Below are 9,982 nucleotides of genomic sequence, written 5' to 3'. Positions count from 1 at the left end.
ACTTAAAAATTATAAACATATTTTATAAAAATATAAAGCGATACTCCCCCAACTGGTACCCTCACACCGCAGAGCCCCCAGAGCCTTGGTGGGAGCCGCTCCCTGGAAGGGTCACAGAGTGCCGTGCCGGCTGAAGATCAGAAGGTGACATCCATGCATGCATAGTGTTGGCACAAGTTCATAATATGAAAAAAAATGGGAAAAAGCTAAATACCCATCTATAGGATATTAGTTAAAGTAACGGTGAAACAACCTCATGTTAAGAGAGGAACTCTATTCTCCTGGTTGTCAAGGCACACGTATCAGGCAGGCTGCATTCTCCACAAAGGTAGGTAGTTAGATGCAGAGATACAGGGATGGTGGGTGGTGGACAGCAGATGGTAAGATGAGTGGCATTTTGTATGTGTCAGGGACCCTGGGCCCCCCCCGCAGGACCTGTCCCCAGGAAGCCTCAGTCTCCCTCCTGCTAGCCCTCCCCAGGACACCCCTTGGTCACTGCCTTCCCAAGCCCAAGTATCACCTCCTCCAGGAAGTCTCCCAGGACTGAAGGCTCCCAGCTGCGAGCTCCCAGGGTAAGCATCTCCTGCCAAAAATGTTGGCTCTAGGGATTCTAATGAGTATGAGCTGGGGGCTACAGACTGAGAGGGCAGGGATTGGACATAGGGGCTGCACTTAAAGCTGTGCTTACACAAGGAGCTCAGCCTCCTCTCCAAAGGGCTCAGAACTGTGGAGTCTTTGGCCCCACTTCCTGCAGCTAGTGGCCCAGTGCCTCTACATTCCTCCTCTACCAGCCACATGGGAAGCCTGCCCAGGAGCTGGGTGCTCCCTCTCCCCCTCACCTGCACCCACAGTGCCCTTAGTTGTCCCACAACTAGGTACATCTTAAATGCTTTTATTGTAGAGCAGGTGAAAGAGAAAATGAAATGAACCATCATAGCCTCAGAAAAATGTCACGTGGTTTCAGTGAAGCCACTGTTTTTCTAAGAAGCCATCATGCGGGCACAGGAGGGAGGAGCAAGGAAATAGCACGCCCAAGTCCATTTCCTGTCCTGGCCTAGCTAGAGGCTAAGAGCCAGAGAGGAGAGAGCTTGGCTCTCTTCAGAAGGTGAGGACCCGGTGCCGGGCAGGGGACCAGGGTGGGAGAGCTGCCCCACCAGCATGTGGGGGTACCTTTGAACTGGCTAGGGAGTAGGGGGAATCGGGCAGGGAGTGTGAGTGGGGCAGGGGAGGGAGGGTGCCAAGCTGCTCCTTCCTCTGCACCCAGCAATCCCTGGGGTCCCCCACCCCACTGTCACCTGCCAGAGGACCGTCCCCCTCAAGTCAGCTCCAGGCTTGTCCCATGGCATGTTCTCAGGACCAGAGGATCCTGCTGGGAGCAGTGAGATGGGGGAGGGGGGCATCAGGATCCTGAGCAGGAACAAAATTTCAAAATTGCCTGGTGGACATGAAAAGGGGCAGAGTGGGGGCGGGGGTCAGGGAGCTGCTGGTGGGTGTTCCCAGATGACATGGGAAGCAGAGGAGAGGGGCCCAGTGGCCAAGCCTGGGGCTGCAAGTTGGAGGGGGCAGCTGGAGGAGGCTGAGGAGCATGGGCAAGAGGAGAGGGCAGAAGGGAGGGGGCCAGACCAGCGGCTGCAGGAGCTCACTCAGGAGACAGTTTCCTGAAGTGGGTCAGGGTACAGGTAGCCATGAGGGCTGACCCCAGGGGAAGCTGTCACCAACCATAGGCCCGAAGGGGCCCTGGGAGGAGTCCAGCCAGAGCTGTAGCCTGGAAGGAGTGAGGCCAGGAGCAGGACAGCCACTGGCCGAGTGGGGCGAGGCAGGACATGTGACCCTCCTCCTCTCAGCTCCAGCCTTCTGCCGCTGCCTCCGTCAAAACCAGAAACCAGAAACCAGAACTGCAGAGACCCAAGGCCCCTGGCAGAGCAGAGATGTGGGGTGGGTGGAGGGAGCAGGCGCTGTGACGGCCCCTGGGGTGTGTTCCCTTTGCGGCTGGGGAAGGTGGCTCTGCAGGGCTGTGGGGAGGCAATGGGCCCCCAGCCCAGAGTCCTGAGGGGGATGTGAGCATCCCCAGGCCTGTGGAGGGACTCCTGAGCCCAAGGCCCTGGCCTCAGCCTCTGGGGAGGGGATCCCCGGGGGTCTTGGGGGAATCAGAGTGTGTGGGAAGGAAGATGACTAGGTATGTCCCCGCCCCACACACAGGGGTGAGCTCTGATACCTTGAGAAGATGGTGGCAGGAGAGATGCCCACGGCAATGGCCATCAACATGTTGAGAGACATGTCCCCCCTCGCAATCAGCCAGGCCTGACCAGGCCTGACCAGGCCCAGCCGCCAGGTACCGGGACAAAAACAGGACCCTCGTTGCTTCCAGGACAAATAAAGTCTCCAGGGATGGGGGGAGGGGTAGGGGGCTGCTTCCCCTGGACTCAGACCCCAAGACATCCCCAGCTACAGGCCAGGAGCTTCAGGGGACCTGAGGGACCCCTCAGCCTCCATCCCCTGCCAGGGGTCTAGGCATGTCTGGAGCCGTGCTTGAGGAGCCAGAGGGACCCCCTCCCCCCAGACCCTGGAGCCTGTACCTGGCTCACCTGGAAGCACTCCCTGCAGCCAGCCCTGTCCCAGGTGCCACCATATGTCCACTTGCTTCCTCCCACCAGCCCAGGGGGTGGAGGGTGCCATCTCCATGAGCTGTGAGGAGGCAGAGCTCCGAGGGGCCAAGTCACTGCCCTGAGGCCACCAGATTGTCACTACAGAGGGTGGGGCAAGGCTGGCATCTACCTTGGAGCCCATTCTTTCTGCTCAGCTGGGGAGGGGGCATCTCGAGTGTCCCTGTCTTTTCTCTGGTTCCTGCCCCCGTGTCAGCCTGGGACCCTGAGCCCTACAGTCCCCTTACTGTCTCCATCCTGTGGGGTCACCCTGCCCCGTTTCCTCCGGCCCTGAAATTAACGGCCTCCGGGTCGGCAGTGTGGCACACTGTGATAATAATGATTGATGGGATGGCCTTATACAGCTGGATGAAGAGCAGAGCAAGCCGGAGCTTGCACCATGGGAGGTCCCAGGGTGGCCGGAAGTAGGGGTCAGGGAGTGCCTGAGTAAGAGGAAGGCCTGGGCATGGTTTGGGGGAGGCACAAGTGAGGTGGCGAGAGGGTAGTGGGAGACCCCCTCCCTTGGCCTGGCCGCTCCACCCAACTGGCCACCATTGTCCTCCTCCCATGGTCAATTCTGGGCCCTGCCTGACCCCACCTCCTTCTCTTGCAGGTAAAAATGAACAAGAACAAGAACCCTAAAATGTATTGACAAGAATCCTCTCCAAGCTCCCTACAGACAGGAGAGCCCACCTTCCTGGGGATGGGAATGCTGTGAGGCAACATTTTACCATTGAGGTATGAACAAAGTCAACTTGTGGGCAAAAATAAAAATTCACTGAATGCACATGTATTCAGTGCCTACTGTGTGTGCCTGACTCTTTTCCAGAAGTGGGCTCCAAATCCCAGGATTCTGGGTCCTTTGAGGCCCAGCTCCAACCCTAGCAGCCCTGGGCCCTCCCCACCCCCAACCAGCCCGGACCTGGCCCTTCATCAGGGCTGTCTGGCCTGGGCCACCTCTCAGCCCCAGGGAGGCTCTATGGGGCCTCTGTGCCCTGAGGTCCTGAAAAGGAAAAAACACCCTGCTTTCCCTCTCCTACACTCATAGTCACACACCAACACTTCTCACACCAAATGTGTGGGATTTTTCACACCCACCAATTTTCCAATTTCCTGTGGACACCAACTAAGATTTCTATGACTTAATTCTGACACTGACAGAATTTAGCACAGACCCCACATGTTAAAGGCTCAGTCCTACAATACTGCTCCCACTTCAGATGCCAATCCCAGGTAGTGGGTCCCCAGGTTACCCACAAACATCTGTCTGACTTGGCTACAGATCATGTGTTCCCATGACCCCCTTCTTGGGTTTAATAATTTGCCAGAAGGGCTCACAGAACCCAGGAAAACAGTTTCCTTACTAAGATACGGGTTTAGGGAGTTCCCTGGTGGTCTAGTGCTTAGGATTTGGCACTTTCACTGCCGTGACCGGGGTTCAATTCCTGGTTGGGGAACTGAGATCCTGCAAGCCCCGAGGTGTGGCCAAAAAATAAATAAATAAAATAAAATAAAATAAAATAAAATTGTTGGGACTTCCCTGGTGGCGCAGTGGTTAAGAATCTGCCTGCCAATGCAGGGGACACGGGTTCGAGCTCTGGTCCTGGAATATTCCCACATGCTGCAGAGCAATGAAGCCTGTGTGCCACAACTACTGAGCCTGCACTCTAGAACCGGCGAGACACAGCTACTGAGCCCACGTGCCACAACTACTGAAGCCCGCGCACCTAGAGCCCATGCTCCACAACAAAGAGAAGCCACTGCAATGAGAAACCCACACGCCACAACGAGGAGTAGCCCCCACTCGCTGCAACTAGAGAAAGCCTGCGCGCAGCAACGAAGACCCAACTCAGCCATAAATAAATAAATTTATATTAAAAAAAAAGAATCCGCCTTCCACTGCAGGGGACACAGGTTTGATCTCTGGTCAGGGAACTAAGATCCCATATGCCGTGGGACAACTAAGTCCATGCGCTGCAACTACTGAGCCCGCATGCTGCGACTAAGACCTGATGCAGCCAAAAAATGTAATTAATTAATTTTTAAAAAGACTGCTCCTTTAAAAAAACAAATAAGTAAAATTGTTTAAAGGAAAAAGATGGTGGATATTATGGCATGTGAATTAAATCTCAATTAAAAAAGAAAAAATGTGGGAGTTTGGGATTAGCAGATGCAAACTATTACATATGGAATGGATAAACAACAAGGTCCTACTGTATAGCACAGAGAACTATATTTAATACCCTGTGATAAACCATAACGTAAAAGAATATGAAAAAGAACATATATGTATAACTGAATCACTTTGCTGTACAGCAGAAATAAACACAGCATTGTAAATCAACTATACTTCAATAAAACAAATTTTTTAACAATGAAAGGGAATTCCCTGGAGGTCCAGTGGTTAGGACTCCGTGTTTTCACTGCTGAGAGCCCGGGTTCAATCCCTGGTTGGAGAATTAAAATCCCACAAGGGGCGCAGCGTGGCGAAAAAAAAAAAAAAAAAGTTACGGGTTTATCATGAAGGACATGGCTGAGGAACAGCCAGATGGAAGAGATGCACTAGACAACGTATGAGGGAAGGGGCGAGGAGCTTCCATGCCCTCTCTGGGTGCACCACCCTCCCAGCACCTCTGGGTGTTCACCAACCCGGAGGCTCTCCAAATCCCATAGTTCACGGATGTGTATGGAGGGTTCATCACATGGGCGTGACTGATCATTAACTCAATCTCCAGACCCTGTTCCCTCCCCAGAGGATGGGGCTGAAAGTTCTAAGTTTCTAATCAAGCCTTGGTCTTTCTGGTGGCAGCCCTCATCCTGAACCTAACCACCCAGAGCCACCACATTAGAACAAACGACACTCCTGTCACCCAGGAAATTCCAAGGGATTTGGGAGCTCTGTGTCTGGAACCACAGGCAGAGATCAAATATACTGTATAACTCTCTTTTTTTAAAAATAAATTTATTTATTTTATTATTTTATTTTATTATTTTATTTTATCTATTTATTGTTTCTGGCTGCGTTGAGTCTTCATTGCTGCGTGTGGGCTTTTCTCTGGTCGCGGCGAGCAGGGGCTACTCTTCGCTGCGGTTCGCGGGTTCGCGGGCTTCTCATCGTGGTAGCTCCTCTTGTTGCGGAGCACGGGCTCTGGGCGCGCGGGCTTCAGTAGTTGTGGCACGTGGGCTCAGTAGTTGTGACTCGCGGGCTCTAGAGAGCAGGCTCATTAGTCGTGGCACACAGGCTTAGTTGCTCCGTGGTGTGCGGGATCTTCCCGGACCAGGGATCGAACCCGTGTCCCCTACACTGGCAGGCGGATTCTCAACCATTGCACCACTAGGGAAGCCCTACTGTATATTTCTTGTTATGTCACAGGACCTCATACTCCTGGGCCCCCTCTACCTGGAAAACCAGCCACTAGGTAGGGTCCCTGATGTTTCCCCTTCCTGTGGTCCTTGACCCAAAAGGGGACAGTGGGACCTCCAGCATCACCTTCCCCTGGTGACCTCTTTTCCAGCCTTCACTGCCTCAGTCATATTCAGTTCATAAGACCGTCCACACAGAAGAGAAATTTTACAAAGTAAACGTAAAGTAAAAGTACAGTCTTTCCGTCCCATTGCCCCCAATTACAGTTCTCATTTCTGGTGGATTGGACCTTGTCCCTCTGGATGTTTTGGTGCAGAGACAATCCGAAGTAGGTGTATCTGTTCTCTGGGGCTGCCACAATAAACCACCACGAACTGTGTGTCTTTTCTTTTCTTTTTTTTTTGGAACAAGGAATAACAATTTGAATCAGAAAGCTAGCAGACCCAGAAGATGGCAGACTAGCATCTAAAAAACAAAACAAAACAAAACATTTTACCTCAGTCCAAATTCCGACTCCTTTTATAGAGAAGAGAGGAAGAGGAGAGGCCCACTGTGGCGCCCACCAGTGGCTGAGCGGGACCACTACCTGTGGTCATTGACAGTTTCTTGCTTTGGGGAGGGGTCCGCTGCTGCGCCCACCAATGGCTGAGCGGGGGTTGCTAGAGCAGCGAGGCTGCTATAGCTGGCGCCTGCCCCGCCCCTATTACAATTCTCCCTCTCCCTCTTACACGCTGTTAGATGCCCTTTCCCCAGGGGCTCAGACTCACCCTCCTGGAATTCAGGCTTCAGGTCATGCTTCGGAGCCATTTACAAGCGATTCGCCGCCTCCTCCTCCTTCTCCTCACCCCCGACTACTGCCCCCTGCTCTCTATCCCACCCAATTCCGCGTCAGGCTCGCCGTCAGGCACGGCCAGCTCTACATCCTGGGCCCGATTTGCCAGCTCTGCATCCTGGGCCCGATTTACCAGCGCCCGCAGATCTCACAGCATCTTGACCCGCGCAGCCGCCGCTCCAGCCAATGAACTTTGTGTCTCAAAACAACAGAATTTTATTCTCTCTCACTTCTGGAGTTCAGAAGTCCAAAATCTGGTTGTCACTCCCTCTGAAGGTTCTAGGGGAGGATCCTTCCCTGCCTCTTCCAGCTTCTGGTGGGTCCAGCATTCCTTGGCTTATGGACACGTTACTCCAATCTCTGCTTCCATCTTCACATGGCCTTCTTGCCTGTGTCTCTCTGTGTGTCTGTGTCCCCATCCCCTTTCTTTGCCCTTAGAAAGACACCAGTCATTGGATTTAGAGCCCACCCTAAATCCATGATGATTTCCGCTTGATATCCTTAACTTTTTACGTCTGCAAAGACCGTATTTCCAAATAAGGTCACATTCACAACTACTGGGGGTTAAGACTTGAATGCATCTTTTGGGGGACACAATAAATTGTATTTATTCTACAATAAAGTGTGGAGAAGACACATTTCTCTAACCACAAACTAGAATTTTTAAAACTTTGTCTTTTGAAATAATCTTATATTTAGAGAAAAGCTGAAAAAAAAGTATAGAGTTTTCCCATATATCCTCCACCCAGCTTTCCCTAATGTTAGCATCTTACATAACCATAGTAATCAACCATAGAAAAGAACATTGATACAATCCCATTAACTAAAGCCCTCAAATTTCACCAGATTTTCCACTAATGTCCTTCTCGGGTCCAGGATCTAACCCAGGATCCCAAATGTATTTCTCTGTCATGTCTCCTTAGCCTCCTCCAATCAGTGACAACCATCTAGAATATTTGTACAGCCATTAGTAATTTAAAATGTATGTATGATCCAAATTTTCATTAGTTCTACATTATTTTAAAAATATGAACCATGGAGGGACTTCCCTGGTGTCCCAGTGGTTAAGAATCATCCTGCCAATGCAGGGGACACGGGTTCGAGCCCTGGTCCAGGAAGATCCCACATGCCGTGGAGCAGCTAAGCCCATGTGCCACAACTACTGAAGCCCGTGCGCCTGGAGCCTGTGTTCCACAAGAGAAGCCAATGCAATGAGAAGCCCGCGCACCGCAATGAAGAGTAGCCCCTGCTTGCCACAACTACAGAAAAGCCCGCGTGCAGCAACGAAGACCCTACACAGTCCCAAAGCAGCCAAAAATAAATTAATCAATTAAAAAAATTTTTACTTTTCAAGCTACTAAAGAAAAAGAGATAAAGTTTCAAGATATATTTATCCCAGGATTGAAACTGAAACTGAATACTTTAGAAATGAGAACCACCATCTCCTGTGGATACATGTGCCTAAGCATAAGGCACATTTGTAATTTGATTCCAATGGTACACTCGCTGGAGTACACATCCCTTCCTCACCTATGTAAAGGCCACTTCAACACTTACACCATCTGATTGAAAAATGTACAGACAGTGAAGCCAGTATCCATTAACGCCAATGAGTGCAGGATCAGTACAAAACATATCAGTGATCTTTGCAAGTACTGTTTAAACAATGATTTTAATGTGAAAGAAGTTATGAATATAGGCAGAAAATGCGTGTCTAGAATCAAGGAACAAAAGATATTTTAGTTTCACTTTTTGGTATTTAAAATGAAATTATAGGGGTGGGATAGGGAGAGTGGGAGGGAGACACAAGAGGGAGGAGATATGGGGATACATGTATATGTATAGCTGATTCACTTTGTTATAAAGTAGAAACTAACACACCATTGTAAAGCAATTATACTCCAATAAAGATGTTTAAAATCTTAAAAAATAAAGTGAAATTATATAAAGTAACTGAAATTATGGCTATGGATATACAAACCATTCTTGAGGGAGCAGTTTTAATATATATGCCACTTTTTTTAAAAATTAATTAATTAATTTAGTTTTGGCTGTGTTGGGTCTTCGTTGCTGCGCGGGGGCTTTCTCTATTTGCGGCGAGCAGGGGCTACTCTTCGTTGCAGTGTGCGGGCTTCTCATTGCGGTGGCTTCTCTTGTGGGGCACGGGCTCTAGGCACACAGGCTTCAGTAGTTGTGGAACGTGGGCTTAGTTGCTCCGTGGCATGTGAGATCTTCCAGGACCAGGGCTCGAACCCGTGTCCCCTGCATTGGCAGGCTGATTCTTAACCACTGCGCCACCAGGGAAGCCCCTATATGCCACTTCTTGATCCTTCATTTTTTATCTTTGTTTGTTTGTTTTGGCCGCATGGTTTGTGGGATCTTAATTCCCCAGCCAGGGACTGAACATGGGCCCTCGGCAGTGAAAGCCCTGAATCCTAACCACTAGACGACCAGGGAACTCCCGATATTCACCATTTTAGAGTGTACAATTTTGTGGCTTTTAGTATATTTACAACGCTGTGCAACCATCATCATTATCTAATCACAGAACATTGTCATTACCCCAAAAGAAACCCAGTCCCCTTTTAGAAGTCACTCCCCATTTCCCCCCAAATCTCCCAGCCACCGGCAATCACTAATCTACTTTGTCTCTATAGATTTGCCTGTCCTGGGCATTTCACATGAATGGAATCATGCAGTATTTGTTCTTTTGTGTCTGGCTTCTTTCACCAGAGTATGGTCTCCCAGGTTCCTTCGCGGTGTAGCAGATATCTGTATTTTGTCTCTTATTATGGCTGAACAATATTGCATTGCAGGGATAGCCCACATTTATTTATCCAGTCATCATTAGATGGACATCCGAGTTACGTCATATTTGTTTCACTGTTATGAATAATTCAAAAAGCCTTGAAGCTAAATCCGTGTCGAGTCAGCATAGGCCAAGGAGCGAAATTGCGATGCAACAACTATGTCAGAAGGATAAACAGGAGGTCTTCTAGTTATTCGGTAACGGGGGGTGGGGGAGGGGAGACCAGACACAACACCCCTTCCCTCTGTGCACACGACCTCTGTGCTTTTCCTCGGTCAACGTGGAGAGCGGATTACGATCTCACCCATGTTTCCCGCCGTGGACAATGTATGGCT

General features: G+C 50.3%; 1 long non-coding RNA gene across 3 annotated transcripts; it reads left to right on the top strand.

Annotated features, from left to right (window-relative positions):
• The first annotated feature begins 874 nt into the window (after nt 1-874).
• LOC111184997 (uncharacterized) lies at nt 875-9,461 on the top strand. 3 transcript variants are annotated; one of them, XR_016387842.1, is made up of 4 exons: nt 875-1,105; nt 2,200-2,332; nt 3,256-3,380; nt 4,270-9,461. It is a non-coding gene; the product is annotated as an uncharacterized LOC111184997 (long non-coding RNA). The 3 variants fall into 3 exon arrangements; XR_002647448.2 differs by having other exon boundaries at nt 878-1,105; nt 4,222-9,461; XR_002647447.2 differs by lacking the exon at nt 4,270-9,461 and having other exon boundaries at nt 877-1,105; nt 3,256-3,435.
• The last annotated feature ends 521 nt before the right edge of the window (nt 9,462-9,982 follow it).

This window comes from Delphinapterus leucas, chromosome 15, assembly GCF_059928025.1.
Source record: "Delphinapterus leucas isolate spDelLeu-1000000601 "Yukka" chromosome 15, BTC_Dleu_Yukka2, whole genome shotgun sequence".
NCBI lineage: Eukaryota > Metazoa > Chordata > Mammalia > Artiodactyla > Monodontidae > Delphinapterus > Delphinapterus leucas.
This window is presented reverse-complemented; position numbering and strand designations above follow the sequence as displayed.